The following is a 24,961-nucleotide window of genomic DNA, read 5'->3' as shown; positions in this document are numbered from 1 at the left end:
CGCCGGCACTCGGATAGTAAATGAGGTGATTTGGTAAAATGCTATGCCCAAGATTACTATCCGAGTGCCGGGTCTAGTAAGGACAAGACAAGAACATATCGATGCCAACACAGAAGACAATGTCCAACATAACAGGCCAATTACACTGGATTAATCTTTGTGTTTAGATAGGAGATGCCTCGTATGGGCCAATAAGCCTTCTGCAGCCCCTATGTTTATCCCTTATGTATCCCCCCATGTTTTCACCTTCATTGTATTATCACCTGACCTAATGCGGGTATAAAATCAACTAGTATTGTAAGATCTGTTCACTTGAGAATGAACCATGGAGGTTCGAAACGTCGTGCAAATTATACAAATAAGTGTAATACACTCTATAGTAAATCACTTCTTTTCTTCACCTTAAAAGTACGAAAATGAGTTTTGGAGAACTCCTATTTCAATTAAGCCCTGATGCTAAGAAAATAGTTATAAAAAATAAGAAATAAGAAAAATATAATAGAAAATGATGCTAAGAAAAAAGAGGGATAGAAGCCCTAAACCAGAAAATAATAAATACAGAATATGCGGTCATATTCAATGAAACATGTTTGAAAGAAAACCTGCTGCCAGTATACACCAATATATATATATATATATATATATATATATATATATATATATATATATATATATATATATATCACTGAGTAAGTACCTTATCCTAAGTGTTACATGCTTGATATAAAATTATATATAACTCATTAAAGAGCATATTTAGTACATCAAAGAGTGAATATACCTCAGGATGAAGGTATATTCACTACCTGGGATTATATACAAAACATCAAGTAGTATTCTCGAGAAAAATGAAGGTTAGCGATCTCCCATCATCAAGAAAGAGAGAAGTGACTCCGCGAAACAAAGTTCAACAGTGACTTGAGCTCAGAAAAAAAGAGGTCCTTTCATTCCGACTGGAAAATTGAGTCATAAAAAAAGCCAGGATCTTGAGATGAGACGAGCCACGAGCCGATACAAAAGACACGGTGACGGTAGAGTTGGTGCTGGTCGCGGATCCTCTGCTTTTTTACGGACTGTATATCCTCTTAGCGAGAGTGAGTTGCTCCCCTACAGTGCTAGGAGGGTGCATGATGCTGCTATGGGGGAGGATGCTGCCACGGAAGAGGATGCTGCCTCCGTCTGTCTGCTGCCTCGGGAGAGGATGCTGCCTCCGTCTGTCTGCTGCCTCGGGAAAGGATGCTGCCTCCGTCTGTCTGCTGCCTCGGGAGAGGATGCTGCCTCCGTCTGTCTGCTGCCTCGGGAGAGGATGCTGCCTCCGTCTGTCTGCTGCCTCGGGGGTAAGGATGCTGCCTCCGTCTGTCTGCTGCCACGGGAGAGGATGCTGCCTCCGTCTGTCTGCTGCCTCGGGAGAGGATGCTGCCTCCGTCTGTCTGCTGCTTCGGGAGAGGATGCTGCCTCCGTCTGTCTGCTGCCTCGGGAGAGGATGCTGTGCTCTGTCTGCTGGCCGGTGAGACGGCAAGGGGTTTATATTCACCTAGTTATGCTTGAGGGGGTTGAGCTCTACTCTTTCGGCCCGCCTCTCAACTGTTAATCAACTGTTACTATTTTTTTCCCCACACACACGCACACACCCAGGAAGCAGCCCGTGACAGCTGTCTAACTCCCAGGTACCTATTTACTGCTAGGTAACAGGGGCATCAGGGGTGAAAGAAACTGCCCATCGTTTCTCGCCGGCGCCGGGAATCGAACCCGGGCCACAGGATCACATGTCCAGCGTGCTATCTACACAGCCACCGGCGCCTTTGTCTCCTTCCTTGGTGGTCTGTGAATGTGAATGAGTGAGGGTCTTGTCTGCCCACGTTTCTGGCTAGGATAAAAATTTTTAGCAGAGTTGCAGATCAAGTGACGATGCTGCCTATGAGGGCACGTCTTGGTGCAGTAGTCGAGCCTGGTGCTTCCTCTTTATCCTCGGGGATCAATCTTTCTATCGTGGATGACGCTTGTCACAGATCAATCTCTAGCGGCTTGATTTACGTATATTAAACATTTCATGAACTCCTAAGCACCAGGAGGCTTTTTATAGCATTAATAATATTTGATTGGGTATCTTCGATGCTCTTAAACTGTTTAGTAAATGAAGTCAAAGTCGCCAAAGATTATTAAACATGACGCTTGCTATTTCATTATTTATATTACTATATAAGTTGTTGGCCTCTGAGCTCAAGCCTCTCCACTCCAGCCCAGTCGGGAACGGAGTAATGAGACATTATGGATGCAAATTGGTGTGATGCGAAATATAAAGGATTTTTTTTGGTGTGAGAATTTGAACTAGGACTAAACTTTCTCAAAATTATTTACACTCTCACATGCAGGTCGGCGTTCAATCCCCGACCATCGAAGTGGTTGGGCACTATTCCTTCCCCTTGTCCCATCCCAAATCCATATCCTGACCCCTTCCAAGTACTATATAGTCGTAATGGCTTGGCGCTTTCTCCCCTGATAGTTCCCTTCCCTTCTCATAGAACGAATTATGGGATGCAAAAGGACAGGGCAAAGAAATGGGGCCCAACCACTTGAACCTTCGAGGATCGAACGCGGACCTGCAAGAAGCGAGATTCTCGCTGTACCATTCTGCCACGATTATGAAATACGGAATGACCGATAAACAGTTTATGAATACAATGATATAAATTCAGGAGATGAAGTATTAAGTTCCAGCTAAAAACATATAAATAAGTTCCCCGGTGATATATATATATATATATATATATATATATATATATATATATATATATATATATATATATATATATATATGCGAACAAGCCTGAATCGCTTGCCATTCAGCAAGTCATATTATATATTATATTATATATATATATATATATATATATATATATATATATATATATATATATATATATATATATATATATATATTGTTCTATATATATTGTGACGGTAACGCGTTGGTGTTCGGCTGTTTAAGGCTAGGGGTATGGCCTCGTCACATAGTTATAAAAAAAAATAGAAAAACTGGAACTTCGTCTGTGGTAAGGTAAGGAGAAGACACACAAAACACAAGTAAACTTTAACAATGAAATTTTAATTACGTTAAATAAATCAAAACATGAAAATAATGCACAAACAAATTCTTATAATAAAATCAATGAATCAAAATAATAAGAATACTTAAATGACAAAATGAAAAGTTACGTTAAGGCAAAATAACAAGAAGTGCAACACAAAGGTAAGTGGGAGGTGCTGGAATATTGGCTTAAAGCCACCACCTCTCTCAGTACACGCTAACGTCTAGCTGGGAGGAGTGCTGGCTACGAAAGCACGGAACATTCTGAGGACTGATGTTGGGGCGACCCCAGACATCAGGTAGTATTGGGGCGAGTGCAGGTGCAGCCAGACCGGCGACCAATCAGCGGAGCCGTAGCGATCAACGGGTAGTTTGGTGGTTGGAGTTCGAACAGGTGGCTGGTTGCATACGTTTCTGCTCACCCTGGCAAGCCTTGCTGGTGTTTGTTGTCGTTGTTGGACATTTCTTCCATAGTCTTTTATATAGTTGTGAAGACGTAATTTTGGAGGGAAGAGCAGGCTCAATCTCTTGAAGGAGATTATCGTCACAACTCTCCCCCGAAGCCTGCGGTTCTGGAAGAAGTACGTCGTTATGTGGTGGAGTAATGGATGGAGTTGCTTCTACTTCATAAACTCTGGAGAGATCATGGGCTAAGATGTTGTCAGACTCTTGGTATAGCGTGTCTCCAGGTTGAATTTCTGCAGGTAGCAAGCCCATAGTAGAAGACGTTGAGATGAGAAGTGGGCGTGCTGCAGGAGGTGTAGGGTGGTGTGGTCCGTATTGATGGTGGACCGAGCACTTTTCAGGTGTGGAGTGAAGTGCTGAAGCTTCAGGATGAGGAAGAGTAGCTCCTTGCCAATTGTTCCGTCGTTCCTTGTAGCAGTAGTCGCTGACAGGTGTATTCTTCTCGCCTCGTTGCTGCATCACGACACCACCATCGTCGGTACCATTGGCGTCGACATGGAGGATGTAGGGCTTATCTGACGAGGTGAGAGTGGAATTAGAAGAGGGCATAGGAGCACGAGTATTATCCTGAAAGCATTTGGGAAGATCATTAAGGATTTTGGAATTAGAAAGCGCCGACTCCTTGTCAGTGCTTTCGGGAGAAGAAGCCGGGATGGTCTCACTGTGGATGTAGGGTTCTGTGAAGGTAGAACAATTAATCAAGACAGTGGGAGGAGTACCATTATATTGCTTCAGGAGGTTGACGTGGCACAGCTGGGTCTTCCGCCGCCTATCTGGAGTCTCTATCACATAATTATTATTATTCCTGCACTCTTTGACGCAGTAGGGTCCTGAAAATCTGTTTTGTAAAGGTGAACCTGGGATAGGGAAATAAGCAAGGACGAAGTCTCCCGGCTTGAATTTTCTTACTTTGCTGGTCTGGTCGTAATGAGTCTTCATTCTCACCTGGGCTTTCAATAGATTATCATGGGCAAAGCGGTGGACTCTCTCTAGAATGTGCTGAAGGTTTTGAAGAAACTGGGGCACATTCTGATGCTCACTGAAGGTGGCATCTCTGAGAGAGTCTTTGAAAGCCTTAAGGGGAGTACGGCACTTACGGCCGTAGAGCATCTCATAAGGAGATACTCCTAGGGACTCATTGGGGAGACTTCTGAAAATACACATTATTAGGTCAATCTGCTTATCCCAATCCTTTGAGGTTTCACTACAAAACTTTTTCAAGAGTGCTTTGATGGTCTGATGACTACGTTCAAGAGAACCCTGTGAAGCAGGATGATAGGGGCTGGACAATACCTGTTTGATGTTGAACTCCTCCAGTGTCCTTTTGAAGAGATCACTGGTGAAGTTGGTGCCACAGTCACTTTGAATCTCCCTGGGAAATCCGTATTGAGTGAAGATCTTCAATAGATGTTTGATAACCGTAGCAGCCGTGATGTTCTTCACTGGAACTGCTATGGGAAATCTGGTGGTAGGACACAGGATGGTTAGGATGTAGGCGTTACCTGAACTGGTCCGAGGTAAAGGACCAACACAGTCTATTATGAGTCTGTGGAAAGGTTCCGCAGGCACCTGTATGGGAATCAGTGGTGCTCTGGGAATGGAGACGTTCGGTTTGCCTGCCATCTGACATGTATGACACTGTTTTACGTACTGTTTGACGTTGTTTACCATACCTGGCCAGTAGTAGTCTTGACGAATCCCATGGTAAGTCTTGTTGAAGCCGTAGTGGGAGAATGCTCCATGGGCCAGGTGTAGAATAGTGGGCCGCAGGCTGGTGGGAATCACAAGTTGTTCGGTGTTGGCCCAATCGTCCTCCTCCTTCAGTTTACTGGGTCTATATCTGCGGTAGAGCAAGTCGTTCTCTAGGAAGAACCCAGGAATACTGTCGGGTTGAGTCTCAGCCTGGAAAAACAATGGTGTTAAAGTAAGATCTTCCCTCTGCAACTTACGGAACTCCAACTTGGTCAGATGCGGGGGTAGTTTCTGAGGGTCTTGAGGGACAGCGGTAGCAGTAGAGTCAGCTGGCTGTGGACGTGCGGCTTGTGCACGGGTGGTCACGAGAACCGGAGGAGAAACTTCATCACTCTCTTGAACCTCTGCTGGAACATACTCAAGAATAGGGTTACTTGGCACAGAGTTACACACCTGGGGTTTGTCCATGACGATCAGGTTGGTCGGTTGCAGGTCTTCTGCCAAGTCGTTGCCTAGGAGAAGTTGCACTCCAGGCATGGGAAAAGGCTTTTCCCTGACGGCGACTTGGACTTCCCCGTTCACGTAGGGACAATCCAGGTGGACTCTGGCGAGAGGGTATGGAGTGGTAGCAGTGAGGTCAGTGATGAAGACTGTTTCCCCGGTGTAGACTATGTTGGGCACAGCCGACTTCAAGATGATCGATTGTAGAGCCGCTGTGTCCCTCAAGATCTTCAATTTGAAACGTCCCTCCGGATTTGAACCGTTGGCAGAGACAGTTCCAGTATACAGGTGGTTACTGAAAAGAGAAAGATCATTAACATCAACACCAACATTCATCACAGGCTTACCGGACTTAGGAGGAGTTGGTTTGGGTCGTTGTGGGTCAGTGGTTCCCTTGTATTGAGACTTACCACACTTGTCTATGGTATGTCCATAGAGTCTACAATACTTGCAGTACAGTTGTGAACCAGCTTGATCGGGGCTCACCTTCTCGTAACTGTACCACGACTTCTTACTGGAGGATGGTTCAGGTGTCAGCCGGTGGATGAGGCTGTAAGTGTCAGCCGACTTAGCACACTTCAGGTAGTCGGTTTCTTCTTTATCTGCTAAGTAGAGGCGGACAGGAGGCGGCACACGTCTCAAGAATTCTTCAACAAGCATCAGGTTCACGAGTTCTGTAAAAGTAGAGACATGTGCTGCTTCCAGCCATTTCATGAAATACCTCCGTTTCGTGTTAGCAAACTCGAGGAAGGTAGTGGTACTTGCCTTCAGGTGGTCACGGAATTTCCTTCTATAACTTTCGGTGGAAAGTAGGTAGGCGTCTAACACTGCTTGTTTCAGAGTGTAGTAGTCATTCTCAGACGCCAAAGTACTGAGTGTGACTGCAGCTCTACCTGTAAGATGGACTCTGAGAAGTGTGGCCCATTGGTTGACAGGCCAACTGAGTTGATTAGCAAGGGTTTCAAAGGTGGTGAAAAAAACATCAACTTCTGCTTCTACAAAGGATGGCATTAACTTACTTGCATGTGATATATTAAAACTGACGGGAAGATTGGCAGTAGCTTGCTGGCGTTGGGTGAAGTGTGAAGTTTCCAAGGAGATTTCGCGTTGACGACACTCTAGAGCCAGAGTCGCTTGTTGCTTGTCATGTTCGCGTTGTATTTCCAACTCGCGTTGTTTGGTTTCAAGCTGTACTCTTTCACGTTCACGGAGTAATGCGACCTCGCGTTCGTGTTCTTCTCTCCTCAAGGCAGCTTCGCGTTCTTGTTCGTCTCTCCTCAAGGCAGCTTCACGTTCTTGTTCGTCTCTCCTCAAAGCAGCTTCGCGTTCGTGCTCTTCCCTTCGTATGGCAGCTGCTTCTCTTTGCTGCTCACGTTCAATCTTGGCCAGCTCTAGTTTAAGTTTCATCGTAGCCAAGTCAGTTTTCTCTGCAATATAGTAAGTTTCATGAGTTTCAGAGTCTATCTTACCTTGCTCTAAATAGTAATCCAGCAACAGGTTGTGTAGGTCATTTTTGTTGGCTTGGTAGGGAACTTCTAGTTGATACTCATGTGCAAGAGTTTGTAGTTCAGTCCTCTTGGCACGACTCAAAGTCCCTATTTCACCTGCTGGATTTGCACGGAAAGTTTGGAGACGAAACATGGTGAAATTAGCAAATAAAGGTACACGAATGTTCAATAATGAAATGTCAGAAACAGGACAACGTGGCAACTGGCACCTATCCTGTGTGATCTTTAACAATTAACGTTAAGTGAAAGATATTAAATGATTAAATTAAATCAAGGGCGCAGGAAATCTTGTACCCGGTACTCATGTAAGAGAATAAGGGCAAGAAAATCCTACTAACAAATGAAACAAAGTTTCGAAAACAAATGAAACAGTTAAATGCTTCAAAAGTAAAATTGGTAGTCCAAGGATGTAGGCATACCTTGCCAAGTCTCTATAGGACATAAAGCAAGTTTTTCCCACTGAATTTAATATGATACTTACAGAATTAGCGAACTTTTGTGCTCTGAAAAAATAAGCTAATTCCCTACCGTTGTATGTATCATCATCTCTGACTGACGTGTAGGGGTGCGAGGTGTCAACTGGTGACGAGAACTGCTGCTGAGGTCCCAATTCAGCAACTAAAGTTCGAGCTAGAGGAACTATGGCCCTCTTTGTCCTCCTACAGTCAGATTGCAGAAGATTGGGTACTCTTGACCCGGGGCAGACCACAGTACCAGGGTACCAATATGATGATCTGTCAGAATGAGAAATATTCAAGGGACATAGATGGTAAATACGAGTAATAACATGGAGGGAGAGATGACCAATTAAGAGTATGACTGCGGCCTACAGTCACCACGTAATCCAAAGTTGTCTCACCTTCACTATATGTTACTCTCGTAATGCACAATACACCGCACCTTATAAAAAATGAAATTGAATGAAAAATAGTAAAGCTACGTTAACAAAGTTAAATACGCTTACCATAAATTACCACTTGGCACCAGTATCTGAGTGAAGCTCCTAGGACAGGCCCCCATATAACTTGTGACGGTAACGCGTTGGTGTTCGGCTGTTTAAGGCTAGGGGTATGGCCTCGTCACATAGTTATAAAAAAAAATAGAAAAACTGGAACTTCGTCTGTGGTAAGGTAAGGAGAAGACACACAAAACACAAGTAAACTTTAACAATGAAATTTTAATTACGTTAAATAAATCAAAACATGAAAATAATGCACAAACAAATTCTTATAATAAAATCAATGAATCAAAATAATAAGAATACTTAAATGACAAAATGAAAAGTTACGTTAAGGCAAAATAACAAGAAGTGCAACACAAAGGTAAGTGGGAGGTGCTGGAATATTGGCTTAAAGCCACCACCTCTCTCAGTACACGCTAACGTCTAGCTGGGAGGAGTGCTGGCTACGAAAGCACGGAACATTCTGAGGACTGATGTTGGGGCGACCCCAGACATCAGGTAGTATTGGGGCGAGTGCAGGTGCAGCCAGACCGGCGACCAATCAGCGGAGCCGTAGCGATCAACGGGTAGTTTGGTGGTTGGAGTTCGAACAGGTGGCTGGTTGCATACGTTTCTGCTCACCCTGGCAAGCCTTGCTGGTGTTTGTTGTCGTTGTTGGACATTTCTTCCATAGTCTTTTATATAGTTGTGAAGACGTAATTTTGGAGGGAAGAGCAGGCTCAATCTCTTGAAGGAGATTATCGTCACAATATATATATATATATATATATATATATTGTTCTTGTCTTGTAAGGACAAGACAAGAACATATCGATGCCAACACAGAAGACAATGTCCAACATAACAGGCCAATTACACTGGATTAATCTTTGTGTTTAGATAGGAGATGCCTCGTATGGGCCAATAAGCCTTCTGCAGCCCCTATGTTTATCCCTTATGTATCCCCCCATGTTTTCACCTTCATTGTATTATCACCTGACCTAATGCGGGTATAAAATCAACTAGTATTGTAAGATCTGTTCACTTGAGAATGAACCATGGAGGTTCGAAACGTCGTGCAAATTATACAAATAAGTGTAATACACTCTATAGTAAATCACTTCTTTTCTTCACCTTAAAAGTACGAAAATGAGTTTTGGAGAACTCCTATTTCAATTAAGCCCTGATGCTAAGAAAATAGTTAGAGGGATAGAAGCCCTAAACCAGAAAATAATAAATACAGAATATGCGGTCATATTCAATGAAACATATATATATATATATATATATATATATATATATATATATATATATATATATATATATATATATATATATGTATTATATTAGTCTAAGATAGCGTAAATTAGGCCTAATACTCTTTCATTGATTAGATCCTTTCCGTTCCAATTTTCTAGAATAAATGGGGAATGGACTGTGTTTTCCCACTTCTTCTTCTTCAGACTGGAAATAAGAGAATTAACCACAATATATCATTAATCATTCAATCTCGTGGGTCAGACCGCGAACTGCGGCATCTAACAGTCTGTTTGACCAGCCGACCAACTGGGACGTGAAGACGCTCATTCTTTCAATCACTTCAACGTAACTCAGGTAATCTTTAAGGTTAGTCACGAAATCTCAAGGCAGTGCAAGTAACCTTAGGGTAAGGCACGCATTCTCAAGGTAAAAGCGCGTTTAACCTCAAGGTAAAAGCGCGTTTAACCTCAAGGTAAAAGCGCGTTTAACCTCAAGGCAAAGCACGTAACCCCCAAGGTAAAAGCGCGTTTAACCTCAAGGTAAAAGCGCGTTTAACCTCAAGGTAAAAGCGCGTTTAACCTCAAGGCAAAGCACGTAACCCCCAAGGTAAAAGCGCGTTTAACCTCAAGGTAAGGTACGTAACCTCAAGGCAAAACACGTAACCCTAAGGTAAGGCCACGTACTTCCAAGGTAAGACCACGTAACCTTAAGGTAAGGCCACGTAACCTCAATAATAAAAATATGAACTAAAAATCTTTAAAAATGACTTTAAATAAGACCAGATTTTCACCAGATTAACGAGCTGCAGGCCATTAGGTGCAATTACGTAAACTCTAAATCCTTGGCAAGTTTCTGGAGAGTTTCAGTGAACATTAGCTGTCGCTATTTGTATATTTCTACCGATTTTGGAGAAAGTATTCGTTTCGCTAATGTCAAGATCTGTTTGGAAACATTTAGGGTGTGAAAAAAAATAGGGAAAACTATAATAAATATTCCTAGTGTTTAGAAATTTTTCCTATAGTTAACAAATGATAATTATCGCAATAATATTTATATAGAGTAGAGGCAATAATAGGGAAAATAGATCAAATAGTTATAATCCAATATAGTTTAATAATTCTAATAGCAAAAAATAATAACAAAGGTAATAATAGAAGGATTAATGATAAAATCAAAATGGTTAATAACAGGAATAGGAATCGTTATCTTCCTGAACTACGTACCATTACTAAGTCCAACTTATCTTCTGTAACTCACTAAAATTTAGCTAAATCAAATTGTTCTTTAAGTGAATGCTAACAAGGCCTCGCGATAAGACTCTATAAGCCTCTAAATGTTTGGTAAAAAAGAGATGTGCACTTCCTCTTGCAGCATTACTCCTAACAGATCGTACCACTCTCTTGGAACACTTCAATGACATCCTGAAGTTAATACCAAGAGCTGGTATCTCTGACTTCTTTTTCAGGAGACAAGAAAGATGTAAATCACATCAGTGAAGCTCTTAAGGGCGATGTTGGCACGTTATTGCTGCCGCAGATGAAACCCAGCTGATGGGTCTCTCACGGAGGCCCAAAATGTATCGTCCTGTCATGAGGCTTGACAAGAAAATACAACCCATCAATTATCATATTAGAAGAGGAAATTTATGAAGATAATTGTGGTGCTCGTACCACCTGAAATACGCATATAATATGAAACTCATTTTGTCAAGAAATTGGTCATCAAATTATACTGTAACTTTAACAATTCATAGATCTTGTAAATGTTTAGCTTATAAGTCAGAATAGTATTCAATAAAAATATAAAATCCCCACACTGCTAAAGTTCTAGTTAGCAAACTCTTAACTAGTTACCAAGACAATAATAGTAATAATAATTAAAACATTTACAAATAATAATAATAAAAAACCAGTAATGGTTACATACATATTTATGTATGTACATACATAAGGCTCGTACATACATATTTATGTATGTACGAGGCTTAAATAATAAAACCAAAAATTATCTTAAAACATCTTCAATATCATGATTAAACAAAAAAATACAATTTTGTTACTGAATTTTATAAAAAGTAAATATGAGCAAATTTACATTAATAGAAAAGCTCTAAATATATATATCTGTCCCAGCCTCTATATATATATATATATATATATATATATATATATATATATATATATATATATATATATATATATATATATAACTGAACTACTGACCCTCCCCAGGAAGCAACCCTAAAACAATTGCCTAAAACCCTTGGGTACATATTTACTCCTTGATGTGAACAGTGGCATTAGATGGAAAGAAACATCTCCTCACCCCCCCCTCCATCCCCCTTTCTGTTCCGTCCGGGAATCGAACCCTGGGTCCCCCAATTTTGAGTAAATTATTATCTGCAGCTAAAATCACAGGAGTTCATTCGGGGTTCACAGATGGATGCTCACTGTTCCGCCAGGCTTCGCATCCCGCAGAGCCTGAAGCCGCTCATCAAGACTTTATTGACATCGTCCTTAAATATACTCACGTTCAAGCAGCTGAATTTGGCATCGGAATGAGACTTGCAATATCTGCCTGCCAGGGTTTGGGGGGAGGGAGGGAGGGAGGTGGAAGGGGTAGTGGTTGGCAGAGAATGGGAAAGGGGGGCATTGGTGGGACGGTCCCGTCACGCACCTCCAACAGTGACACCGTCACAGTGACCAGCTGCACAGTGACCAGCTGCACAGTGACCAGCTCTACAGTGACCAGCTCCACATGTTTCATGAGATCAACGTTTAACGAGGAGCAGATAATCACCGCGTTCATCGTGGCTCATCACAGCAGACACTGCCACAGACTGGTCCTCAGCAGACTCGCCTCAGCTCAGAGCAGCACTTCTGCCTCTGCGCAGCATGCTCCACATACCTGGTGGTCTTTATGTGTCGCATCCATCGTCTCCAGGTCCTATTTTTATTTTTTTGCCGGGGTCTCACGCTCTGGTGAGTTGCCAAGGATGTCGGAACGTGCATCTAATAACCTTCGTTTACCCTCAATAATTTTCACCAGCTGAATAAATAAACGCAGGCGGTTGCCGTTATCAATAATGCTTACGTTGACCGAGTTATTATGCCTTTCGCAATTGTTCAATCGCTGCGACAAAATCGCTGAAGCATTATAAGGGAAAAACATAATATAAATATCATGTTCACAGAATTTGCAAAGGGATTTGATGCGTGTGGCCATGGAATGATAACCTATAAGATGTGATCAATAGGAATAGCGGGTATAGTAGAGGGGTGGATATTTAATTTCCTCTCGAACAGAACGCAAAGAATAAGTTAATCAAACAATATTAACAATATATTTTTTTCTCCCTTCCTATTTATGCTACGATGCTGAGACTTGAACCAGATGAAACCCTTTTTATATACAACTTGTCAAAAAAGTTTGATTGAAATCGAACGAGTTTTCATTTATTGCATATTTTTGGACTGACGCCCCCTTAAGTTGAAACACGGTGGAAAGCTCTGTACCACAGGGTACAGTCCTTGCACCAGTGCTTTTCCTTATTCGCATATCAGATATAGACACAAATACAACAAATACAAAAAAATGTCATCGTTTAGAGATGACACACAAATCAGCATGAAAATGACTTCTGTAGAAAACAGTGAAACCCACAAGCTGATATTAATCTAGTTTTTGATTGGGCAACGGAAAAAATTGGTGTTTGTTTTTGATAAAATAAAGGTACTTAGGTGTGGTACAAAATCAGACCTTAAAGAAAATACAGGTTACAAAATACACTCAGAACTAATGATAGGAAACCAATATGTAACGTATCTGGAAATAATCCTGTCTGACGACCTAACTTGTAGGGAGCATAACCAGGAAAACATAGCATTAGCCAGGAAAATGATAGGATGGATGAGGAAAATAATTCCTCCTCCATTCTAAAGACACAGAACATTCAAGTCGAAGGATCCCATCAGAATGCTCATACTATTCAGATCACTTGTGCTGTCCAGCCTTGAGTACTGCTCGATACTCACTCCCAATTCAGAGCTTGGAGAGATTACTGAAATAGAGTGAATACAAAGAACATATTAGGCGCGCATAGACACAATAAACCACACAAATTATTGGGACCACGTAAAAACTCTCAAAATGTTCTTCCAAGAAAGGAGACGAAAGACGTATTAAGTAATATGTACATGGAAGAAACTGGAGGACCAGGGGGACAGATTCACGAAGCAATTACGCAAGCACTTACGAACCTGTACATCAGTTCTCAATATTTGGTGGCTTTGTTTACAATTATTAAACAGTTAATGAGCTCCGAAGCACCAGAAGGCTGTTTATAACAACAACAACAGTTGGTTGGGAAGTTTTTATGCTTGTCAACTGTTTAATAAATGTAATCAAAGCCGTCAACGATAGAGGAAAGATGAACAGGTTCGTAAGTACTTGCGTAAGTGTTTCGTGAATCTGGTCCCAGGTTTCAAATCTGCACAGTAGAATAACAAAATACTGCATCAAACAATATGGCATTAAATACAGCATAGAGCCAGTGAAGAGTAGCGGTGCCATAGGAACACTTAGTAAACACAGTAAGAGGTTGTAAGAGGGTAAGAGGCTGCCTCCAACACTATACTTTTATTGACTATACTGTAATGAAGAAACTATATTATCTTCGTGGTTTATTTTGAAGTTTTATCTTCGTTCGTAATCTCATTATCACCACCAATCTACATACACGTAGGACAGGCGCTGTAGAGGATAGGACAGGCGCTGTAGAGGATAGGACAGGCGACGTAGAGGATAGGACAGTCGACGTAGAGGATAGGACAGGCTACGTAAAGGATAGAACAGGCGACGTAGAGGATAGGACAGGCGACGTAGAGGATAGGACAGGCGACGAAGATGATAGGACAGGCAACGTAAAGGATAGGACAGGCGACGTAGAGGATAGGACAGGCGACGTAGAGGATAGGAGAGGCGACGTAGAGGATAGGAGAGGCAACGTAGAGGATAGGACAGGCGACGTAGAGGATAGGAGAGGCGACGTAGAAGAGAGCAGCGAGAGGGATCTGGCACTCTGTAAGAAATATATCTGTTTCCCTAACCAGAATAGTTCGAGCCCCAAGCAATATAGCACACCACACCTATGGTGGTCGATATTTCTAGTAATACGTCCCATTTGCAACGGAGTGGAGGTAAAAACTGTGATTGTGAGAGACATCAGACTGAGTGTGGAGAACGGTGATTGTTGAGAAATTAGACTGATACGTGGATCCGATGATTGTAGAGACATCATACTGGCATCTTCTTCTTGAGGTTATCTTGAGATGTTTTCGGGGCTTTTTAGTGTCCCCGCGGCCCGGTCCTCGACCAGGCCTCCACCCCCAGGAAGCAGCCCGTGACAGCTGACTAACTCCCAGGTACCTATTTACTGCTAGGTAACAGGGGCATTCAGGGTGAAAGAAACTTTGCCCATTTGTTTCTGCCTCGTGCGGGAATCGAACCCGCGCCACAGAATTACGAGTCCTGCGCGCTATCCACTAGGCTACGAGGCATGGGGAGACAATTGCCTTCACAGGAGACCTATCTAGAGTGCTTTCTTTACGACACTTTAAAAACTTAAAAAAAAATTAATAAAAAATAACCAGTACCTTAAATTATTCTGGCGTAAGTAGGCTTTATATATTCATAAACGCATTACAAAATGATACATGAAGTATCATCATTTTTGTCTATATATTTTTGCACTAACATTTGCATGAATATTTTTGGGGGGAAACAATTTTCATCGAGAATATTTCTTTAGTTTCTCTAAATTATATATTTTTAAATTTCTGACGATTAGTGAATAGTACTGTTTGGTTGATGCAGGGCTGCCATCTCTTGAATAATAGGGCTGCCATCTTTTTGAAGATACTCAGGGCTGCCATCTCCCAGATAATACACAAGGCTGCCATTTCTTAGATATATTAACGGCTGCAATCCCTTCGATAATACACAGGGCTGCTATCACAGATAATATTTAGGGCTGCCATTACAGATATCACTCAGGGCTGCTATCGTTCCCATAATACCAAGGCTGCTATCACCCCGATAACACATAGGCTGTCATCTGTTAGATAATTCATAGGGATGCAATATCTTTGATAACAAACAAGGCTGCCCTGTAAAATATAACACATATGGCTGCCATCTCTCACATAACACAATCTGCCATCTAACAGATAACACACAGGGCTGCCATCTTTTAGATAACATATAAAGATGCCAACATCTCTCTGAGCTACTAAACAAGGTTGTGAACTCCTTAAAACACAGGGATACCAACACCTCTAAAAGTTATCATACAAGGCTGCCAACATCTTGTTAGTACACAGAAATGCCAACGCCTTGTGATATTTATATTTATATAAATCATAAACATCACAAACAGGGGAAAACATCATTTGATTTTCGGGATGATAGCACAGTGACAGTTGTCAGACATGTTAACATCTTTCACATAACATTAGGTTGGCAATATGTTTACTAGTGTTCTCATAATACACTGGTTCTCAAACATCGTGATGTTTAAGAGGCCTGAATAACATCAGAACTTTATAGCGGGTTTCTTATCTACTAAAATACATATAATGTAGGTGAAGGAATGTCATAATATATGTGTAAGTGTATTAAAAACCAAGTTTTCGAATATAATCTGCATCCTTTCTCATGGTGCTGTACACAATGTTCTCTATAAATGTCAGAACATTGTATACAGTACATTGAAGAAGGTACAGGTATATACATCCAAATTTTTTTTTAATACACTTACACATATATATATATCGGGTCTTTCTCTCACCCTCATTCAAGCACTAAGGCATTGTAGCAAGTTTCCCTCTGTGGGAATGTGTGTGGGTGCGACGGCATCACCGTAGCTAACTCAGTTTGTATTTTGAAGCATAGTAATGCCAGAGGGAGCATAGCAATGCCAGAGGGAGCATAGCAATGCCAGTAGGAGCATAGAGGCTGTGTTGTGGAACAGGGCATGACACACACACACACACACACCGAAACACAACTGGTGGCAATATGATTGGTGAAAGTGTAAAGGAATTATATTCTTCTCACAGGTGAGTGAATACGGGAGCGTCACCCTACCTATAACTCTTGGTAAGCTTTACCTTACAAGTTTTCCCTGGAATACGACCCGCCAGTCAGCGAACAACCAGGTACACAATTACTGCTGGGTGAACGAGGGCGGACAATTGAGGATTGGCATCCTTCTTGGCCAAGACTCAGACACAAACCAAATCACTCTTGGAAGCGCTGGAAATATTGGAATTTGACTGGTCGAAACAAGTCAAAATAACAGTGGAGAGTGTATATAAAAACAGAAACTAAAACCAACCTTTTCTAAAAAGGAAGAATTTACAACGTTTTGGTCCGTTCTGTAACATCATCAAGTCATTTAATACATATATGAATGAGTTTTGGTGGGTATAAATACAAGTTACCTTGTATGGGCCAATGGGCCTAGTTATATTTCCTATATTCGTATTTTCTCATGTTGTTATGAAGTATAATATGAAACGTAGATGAAAGCAATTATTTTTAATAAACTTTCATTTATTAATATATTTAACTTTACCTGAATTTTATAGGAAAATATACTCGAGGTAGAGTCAGTTTTGTAAAATAAATAAATTATTATTCATTATATAATGTAAGGTGGCGTGCTACTACTAATGCAGAGGCCTATATAAGGCCTATATATATATATATATATATATATATATATATATATATATATATATATATATATATATATATATATATATATATATATATATATATATATATATATACTACTGATGCGGAGGCCTATATAAGGCCTAAATATATATGTATACCACTGATGCAGAGGCATATATATACACCACAACGCGCCCCACCTATAAAACTCCACTATAGGGAAATTCTGTCTAACGTCCAATAAGGCCAAAATAATTTTTACTCGGGAAATATAATAATCCATTTTAGCTATACTGTATATCAGGATTATAACGTGGTATTAACTGGTCAGCGAGGACATTTGTCCTCCACTCCTGCTCCTCCTCCTCCTAGTGTGCTTTGACATTTCCACATATATGTTGCATGTTGAGTACTGTGCAGTAATCGGTTTATAGTGGATTTGATCCCTTATTGTGTCGTCTTTGGAGATCGCCTTGTTTATTTGACCTTAATTGGAGGCTCTATTAATATTGTCTCATACTACTAAAAGGTAGAAACTTGAACATGACATGTATCATGTATATATAATGTAATTTTGTTGTACAAATAATAATTATAATGTACAATGATTTATTTAATATTTTTATGCAATCTTTTTTCTATTTATATGCAACTACGACTAACACATTATGTCAACCTACATCACAGTCTACTCCTCCTCCTCCCTGACCGTCCAAGTGGTTGGGCAACCATTCCTTTCCCCCGTCCCTTCCCAAATCCTTATCCTAACCTAACCCTTTCCAAGTGCTATATAGTCGTAATGGCTTGGCGCTCTTCGCTGATAATTCCATTCCATTCTTAATACATAATTGCTCAAGTTGCTAGAAACCCAAATAACAGCACTGACGTTAAGTTAACATTTAAGTAACTTTTAAAGTTGCATTTCTAAATTAAAATTGAAGTAGGATTTTTTAAATTAAAAGTAAACCGTATTTTAATATTTAAACTGCAGTAACATTTTAAAAATTAATTCAAATTAAAGAAACGTTTTTTAATAAATTTGTACAAACGTTTTCAAGGTCAGGATTTTATTTCCTTGAGTGTCGCTATCTTGATGAGGCGTCAAGACTAAGACCTGTCATATGCCAGGTTTATTGGATCATGTTATGAACGTGAAGCCATATTGAGTGTCAGATCAGTTCTGGGGAGTGTCAGATCAATTCTGATCAGTGTCAGGATCATTAATTCCTATAGAGCACCAGCATAAACATTTTCCTTAGGGCCACTTGGTGGTCATTCACACCGACGCTGACAGTCCCAGACTGTAAGATTCAATGATCTCAGTATATAGGCAAGACAAAAACATCTCTTTCTAAGGCACTCGTCAAGCCATAAACAACATATAACCCTATACAAAATCACTTAATTTCTATTGGCAATCAGACCAACACCAGCGCTACCTTGTCCAGTAACACCGATCCACAGTTACGGCGACAATAAGAAACAGCCGAAGCACTACACATCAAATACCTTCATGCAAATATCAACACCCATCTTCCTCTGAGGAACGTTCCACCAGTAACACGTCCAAGACAAGAACTATCAGGTTATACCACACTGCCTCCAGCTTCCACAGGCCGGCTGGGGGCAGTGTGGTGTAATATTGACAGAGATGTAGTGTCATAGAGTGGAACTGGGGTTGACCCCGATGGTCTCCTTTAACGAGCACTGGGTCAATTGCCGAAAGGAACGACTCCAATGAGTTTTGAAATGTGGGTTGCATTGTCCGAAGAGTGTTCTCCACCTGAATTCTCGGTTGTCTGAGGTATGCCACCAGACTAGTCCCAGAACTGAGAGGTATGAGCTACGAGGAAAGGGCTATGGGAGCTAAACCTCACGACCTTGCAAGACAGAAGAGTAATGGGAGACATGATAACCACCTACAAAATTATCAGGGGAATTGACAGGATGAACAAAGACAAACTCTTTACCACGGGTGGAACACGAACAAGAGGACACAGGTAGAAACATAGTACCCAAATGAGCCACAAAGACATTAGAAAGTTTTTTCGGTGTCACAGACAAATGGAATGCATTAGGCAGTAATGTGGTGGAGGCTGACTCTATACACAGCTTCAAGTGTAGATATGATAGAGCCCAGTAGGCTCAGGAATCTGTTGATTGACAGTTGAGAGGCGGGCCGAAAGAGCCAAAGCTCAACCCCCGCAAGCACAAACTAGGTGAATACAACTTGCTGAATACACATATAGAGACCCCAGGGACCGCAAGGGGCAGGAGCAGGAAAGGGTTAAAATGTTAGGTAGGGAAAGGGAGCTGTGTTGGGCTCCCTGGAGCACCAGACCTCATAAACACGCCAGGAACCTCGCTACCGAATATTGGGAAGACTATTGATGTCTCCTGTAACCCTTGGTGATTATCCTTTTATCCTCTGCCTGCCCCCATCTTTATCCAGGGGGCTCACCCACCCTGTCCACCCATCCCTCTCACTATTACACTTAGCTCCGTCTTGACTTCTTTTTCCATGACTGTTTTCTATTTGGGTTTCCCCTCTGATGCGAGTTTCTTTCGATTTCCTGTTCTTTTTTAGGTTTTCTGAGGACACATTTGATGTTATTTCTTTGTATGGTGTTTTTTTACTATCAATTCCATAACTTCTTTTAAGTTTTTCATTCTTATTTTTTTTTCCATTTTTCCATTTTTTTTTTTTTTTCCTCCTTGCACTCTTTTGTGATCTTACACCACACTCATTCCCATTTATCACCTGCTGTCATTCCTTTTTTATTTGGCTTCCCATTTTCTATTACCCCTTTTTTTCTTATTCGTACTCGTCTCTTTGTTTTCAGCCTTAGTTCTTTGTCTTCTCCTTTATTTCAGACTCACTAAAAGCCTCTCACATCGTTCAAGCTCAGGTCCCTTCTCTGAAGAAAAGGAAATTTTGTGTGTGTTTTAGGTTTCCTGTGATTATACTTTTTGTAGTGGTGACTGTTCATTGGTAGTGGTGACTGTTTATTGGTAGTGGTGACTGTTTATTGGTAGTGGTGACTGTTTATTTGGTAGTGGTGACTGTTCATTGGTAGTGGTGACTGTTCATTGGTAGTGGTGACTGTTCATTGGTAGTGGTGACTGTTTATTGGTAGTGGTGACTGTTTATTTGGTAGTGGTGACTGTTTATTAGTAGTGGTGACTGTTCATTGGTAGTGGTGACTGTTCATTGGTAGTGGTGACTGTTTATTGGTAGTGGTGACTGTTTATTTGGTAGTGGTGACTGTTTATTTGGTAGTGGTGACTGTTCATTGGTAGTGGTGACTGTTTATTTGGTAGTGGTGACTGTTTATTTGGTAGTGGTGACTGTTTATTTGGTAGTGGTGACTGTTTATTTGGTAGTGGTGACTGTTCATTGGTAGTGGTGACTGTTTATTTGGTAGTGGTGACTGTTTATTGGTAGTGGTGACTGTTTATTGGTAGTGGTGACTGTTTATTTGGTAGTGGTGACTGTTTATTTGGTAGTGGTGACTGTTTATTTGGTAGTGGTGACTGTTCATTGGTAGTGGTGACTGTTTATTGGTAGTGGTGACTGTTTATTGGTAGTGGTGACTGTTCATTGGTAGTGGTGACTGTTCATTGGTAGTGGTGACTGTTCATTGGTAGTGGTGACTGTTCATTGGTAGTGGTGACTGTTTATTGGTAGTGGTGACTGTTTATTTGGTAGTGGTGACTGTTCATTGGTAGTGGTGACTGTTTATTGGTAGTGGTGACTGTTCATTGGTAGTGGTGACTGTTTATTGGTAGTGGTGACTGTTCATTGGTAGTGGTGACTGTTCATTGGTAGTGGTGACTGTTTATTTGGTAGTGGTGACTGTTCGGTTGACAGTTGTCGACGTATGAGCTGTTGGTAATGTTAGATTGATGCTTTACTAATGTTGAACATTAGTGAGACATCAATCTAGGCGTTAGTGGAGCATCAATCTGAGCATTAGTGGAACATCTGAGCATTAGTGGAACATCTGAGCATTAGTGGAACATCTGAGCATTAGTGGAACATCTGAGCATTAGTGAAGCATTGATCTAGGCATTAGTGGAGCATTAATCTAGCATTAGTGGAACATCTGGGTATTAGTGAAGCATCAATCTAGGCGTTAGTGGAGCATCAATCAGAGCATAAGTGGAGTATCTGAGCATTAGTGGAGCATCATTCTGAGCATCTTCACCGTCTCTCACCCCAGCATCCTTACCCTCTCTCACCTGAGCATCATTAGAGTCTCATCTGAGCATCACATACCTTCGTGGTGACATTTGAAGGCGCTCCTCCTATCAGTGATTGTTTCTGTACACCTGTTAAACATTTCCTCTGATTACATCGGGAGATTAATGGTCGTTAACCAGTCGGAGAGTTCTCACATTTACGGCAAATGATCCAAACACTTTTCCTTCGATTTCCCTTGTGTCTGACTCCACACAAGCACATGACGCGGGTGTGTGTTTATGTGTCATTCATTCAACAACCATTTAATGTTTTTTTTTTCTCTCGTTGAACTGTTGGATTGAAAGCTAAGTGAAAGAGAATTAAAGGATAATACATCCTTATCCTGCTGATTCGCACTTCCTGCCTCTCCAATGGGTTTATTGGGTGGGGAATTATTAGGGGGGAAAGCACCAAGGTATTGCGACTTATATGGCACTTGGGAAGGGGTCAGGATAAGGATTTGGGATGGGACGGAGGGGGGATGGAATGGTACTCAACCACTTGGGCGGTCTGGGATTGAACGCTGACTTGAAATTACTACTAAAAGGGAAAAACAAAACTGATAAAAGTTAGGGGAGAATAACCCCGAGTTTCTGACATCTAAATTTTGAGAGACAGACACATACATACATTGTAAAATGCATACGGGGTACTGGATCGATCCGGTGCCCAGGCTTTTCCCCCAACACACACACACACGTACACACACATACACACACACACACACACACACACACACACACACACACACACACACACACACACACACTGTCTACCGTCAGACTCATTCTCACCATCCTCCCCACCATTGAATAATCTTCAATACACACTCTCTTCATTGTAAACACCATCTACATTCCTTCCCCCCTAGACTCATCCTCCCCATCTCCTATTAAATACCTTCCCCATATCTCACTTCAAACAAATTCCAAGTGTTATGAAATACACTACCTGTCTCAAATCCTCCCCCCAGCACTTGCATGCTCTTTCCCCTATTTCCTACCTCTCAGCACACACACACACCTGCTGTCTCTTGCCCTGTCTCACCTTTAGCCTGCCTCTGTCCTACCAGCTCACACATGTGACTTTTCTCCCAAGACATGAAAATTAACTGTCAGTGGTGTATACATGATTATCTGTGGCTATAAGTGACTGTTGTCCACTTAACGCGTTCTTATATAACTATGTCTGTTATGACTTTCTGTTATGTCTACATTGCTCTGGGCTGCGATATCTACATGGCTGTGTGTGTGTACTCTGAACAGTGCTAAATATTGGTCACTCCTGACAAACGTGAATTTCATAGTTTTGGAAAAAATACAATTTCGTCAGTTATTAGCAAAAAACATGAATACTAAATTGTTTGTTTCCGGTTTCTGACCGACTCTAAATTTACCTATTCCCCTAACCTATTTTGGAACCTGAAAAACTGCCAGTTACAAATTTCAGCATTCGTGAATTTAGCATGTAATATCCATATAGTGCCTTAAACACGTGGGCAAATGGCAAACATGGATTATTTTGGTTTGGTTCTAAAAATGGTAAATATGATTGTGAAAATAAGCTGAGAGTAACAATTTGTTAAGATCTAAAACCAAACCAGCGGTTTATTAATATAATAAAAATAAAATAAAACAATTAAACCATAACAAATACAATTATTTTAAATCATTTTTTACAAAAATAGAATCGGCCAAAACTATTGTTATTATTTACGAATATTATTTTGTAAGTTTAACACACGCTTTGGAGACTTCATTTCCGATTTTTTTAATCTTTGCTTCGGTTTGTTTTATATTAGATATAAATTGTCTTGACAACCCATAAACCAACACATCATTTCTCCCTCAGTGTCAGGAGATCTTCTTAAGATTGAGAGACCGGAAGCTGCATTGTCTTGAGAGCAGAACGATAAAAGTTTTACCTGTAATGAGATGCTGGCCACCATTTCTAATGCCCTAGCAGGGGACAGAATGCCGCTGATTTGTCATAAATCCCTTCCCTCTCATTGTTCCTATGAATTTTTTTCCAGCTGAATTTTGAACTTACGAACTGTATTGACATTCTCAGTCTGAATGGGTAGTCAATTCTATGGGGTTTATATGATTGAAAACCCCATGTATTGTTCACTATTCTGTATGGTGTAATCATAAGCTTGAATTAATATCTTCCAATTTGCTCAGTATTTTAACAGGTTCGGTTCGATGATGAATGGAACGAGGGTGTAACTGCCTGGTAGTTGATATACATTGGCACGAGGCTTCAGCGCGTGTCATCCTGTATACGTAGCTAATGACAATTGTTTTAATGGGTTTGGGTAATTAGTTTCCCGCTCCAGATTACGTCGTGTTGCCTGTCTGTTGATAATGAATTTCGTTTTAAAGCTGGAGATGTAATGTGGACAAAAAAAATATATGATTTTAAAGCATTAAAATTGTCACTATTTAAGTATTCTTCGGTTCACGATGATTAATAGTCGTGGGTTACTACACAACTTGGGACTGTTTGTGTGTGTGTGGTGACCCAGGCACCATAGGAGGGATCACCACAGAACTTGGTGATAGAAGCGGGAGACAGACGCTCCCTGCTCCTTGAAGGTGTCGTTGAGTAATTTCTGATTTTTATTTACCAATAGATACACACACACACACATGGTGGGTTGCGCTTGTAATCGTTTTTCTGTATGACATTTGATTTTTGCTTTCCAACTCTTAAGAATGCATTACCAAACACACACACACACACACACACACACACACACACACACACACACACACACACACACACTCAGATGAGCCATAGTGATGTAAGAAATAAAAATTTAAGTGTCAGGGTAGTTAACAAATGGAATGCATTAAGTAGCGTTGTGGTGGAGGCTGACTCCATACACAGTTTCAAATGTAGATATGATAGAGCCCAATAGGCTCAGGAATCTGTACACCAGTTGATTGACAGTTGAGAGGCGGGACCAAAGAGCCATAGCACAATTAGGTAAGTACAATTAGGTAAGTACACACAGCAAAGCTTGTAGAAGTAGTAGAGAGGAACTTCCTGATACAACAGGAAGGACTCAAGATGAAGAAGAGGTGGTGACCAACCTGTGTAGCTAGTCGTGACACTGAATGACACTGAAAACACTGACACTGAAGAGACACAGACACAGTGTCAAGAGTGAAAACACTCTTGACACTGAATGACACTGAAAACACTGACTATGAAAGCTCACCAGGAGCGAGTGACCATTGTGCTTTAATCTTTGAATACATGGTGCCAATGAAGGCTATTAGAAGATAACAAGGGCAAGAATGGCTAGCATACAGGATAGCAGAATAGCAGGGGGAGGAGGAGAGGAAGGCAGGGGTGGAGGAGAGGAAGGGAGGGGGTGGTGGAGAGGAAGGCAGGGGTGGAGGAGAGGAAGGCAGGCGGTGGTGGAGAGGGAGGCAGGGGGGGGGAACCAACGCCACACTGGTGGTCCACAATGAATAACCTCGTTCATTTCTTCACTAATGACCATGTGATTCCCA

The 24,961-nt window shown here is 41.2% G+C and overlaps 1 protein-coding gene and 1 non-coding gene across 2 annotated transcripts in view; one reads left to right on the top strand and one right to left on the bottom strand.

Moving 5' to 3' along the window:
• The window catches only part of LOC123755383 (uncharacterized), a 246,532-nt gene that overhangs the window by 197,745 nt on the left and 23,826 nt on the right, over positions 1-24,961 (top strand). The gene's annotated exons all lie outside the window — the stretch shown is intronic.
• Positions 14,940-15,012, bottom strand: TRNAT-CGU (transfer RNA threonine (anticodon CGU)). Its single transcript has one exon. It is a non-coding gene; the product is annotated as a tRNA-Thr (tRNA).

The sequence above is a fragment of the Procambarus clarkii genome, chromosome 20 (genome assembly GCF_040958095.1).
Source record: "Procambarus clarkii isolate CNS0578487 chromosome 20, FALCON_Pclarkii_2.0, whole genome shotgun sequence".
NCBI classification, from domain to species: Eukaryota; Metazoa; Arthropoda; class Malacostraca; order Decapoda; family Cambaridae; genus Procambarus; species Procambarus clarkii.
The sequence above is the reverse complement of the archived record's forward strand: the minus strand, read 5'-3'. Positions and strand labels throughout refer to the sequence as shown.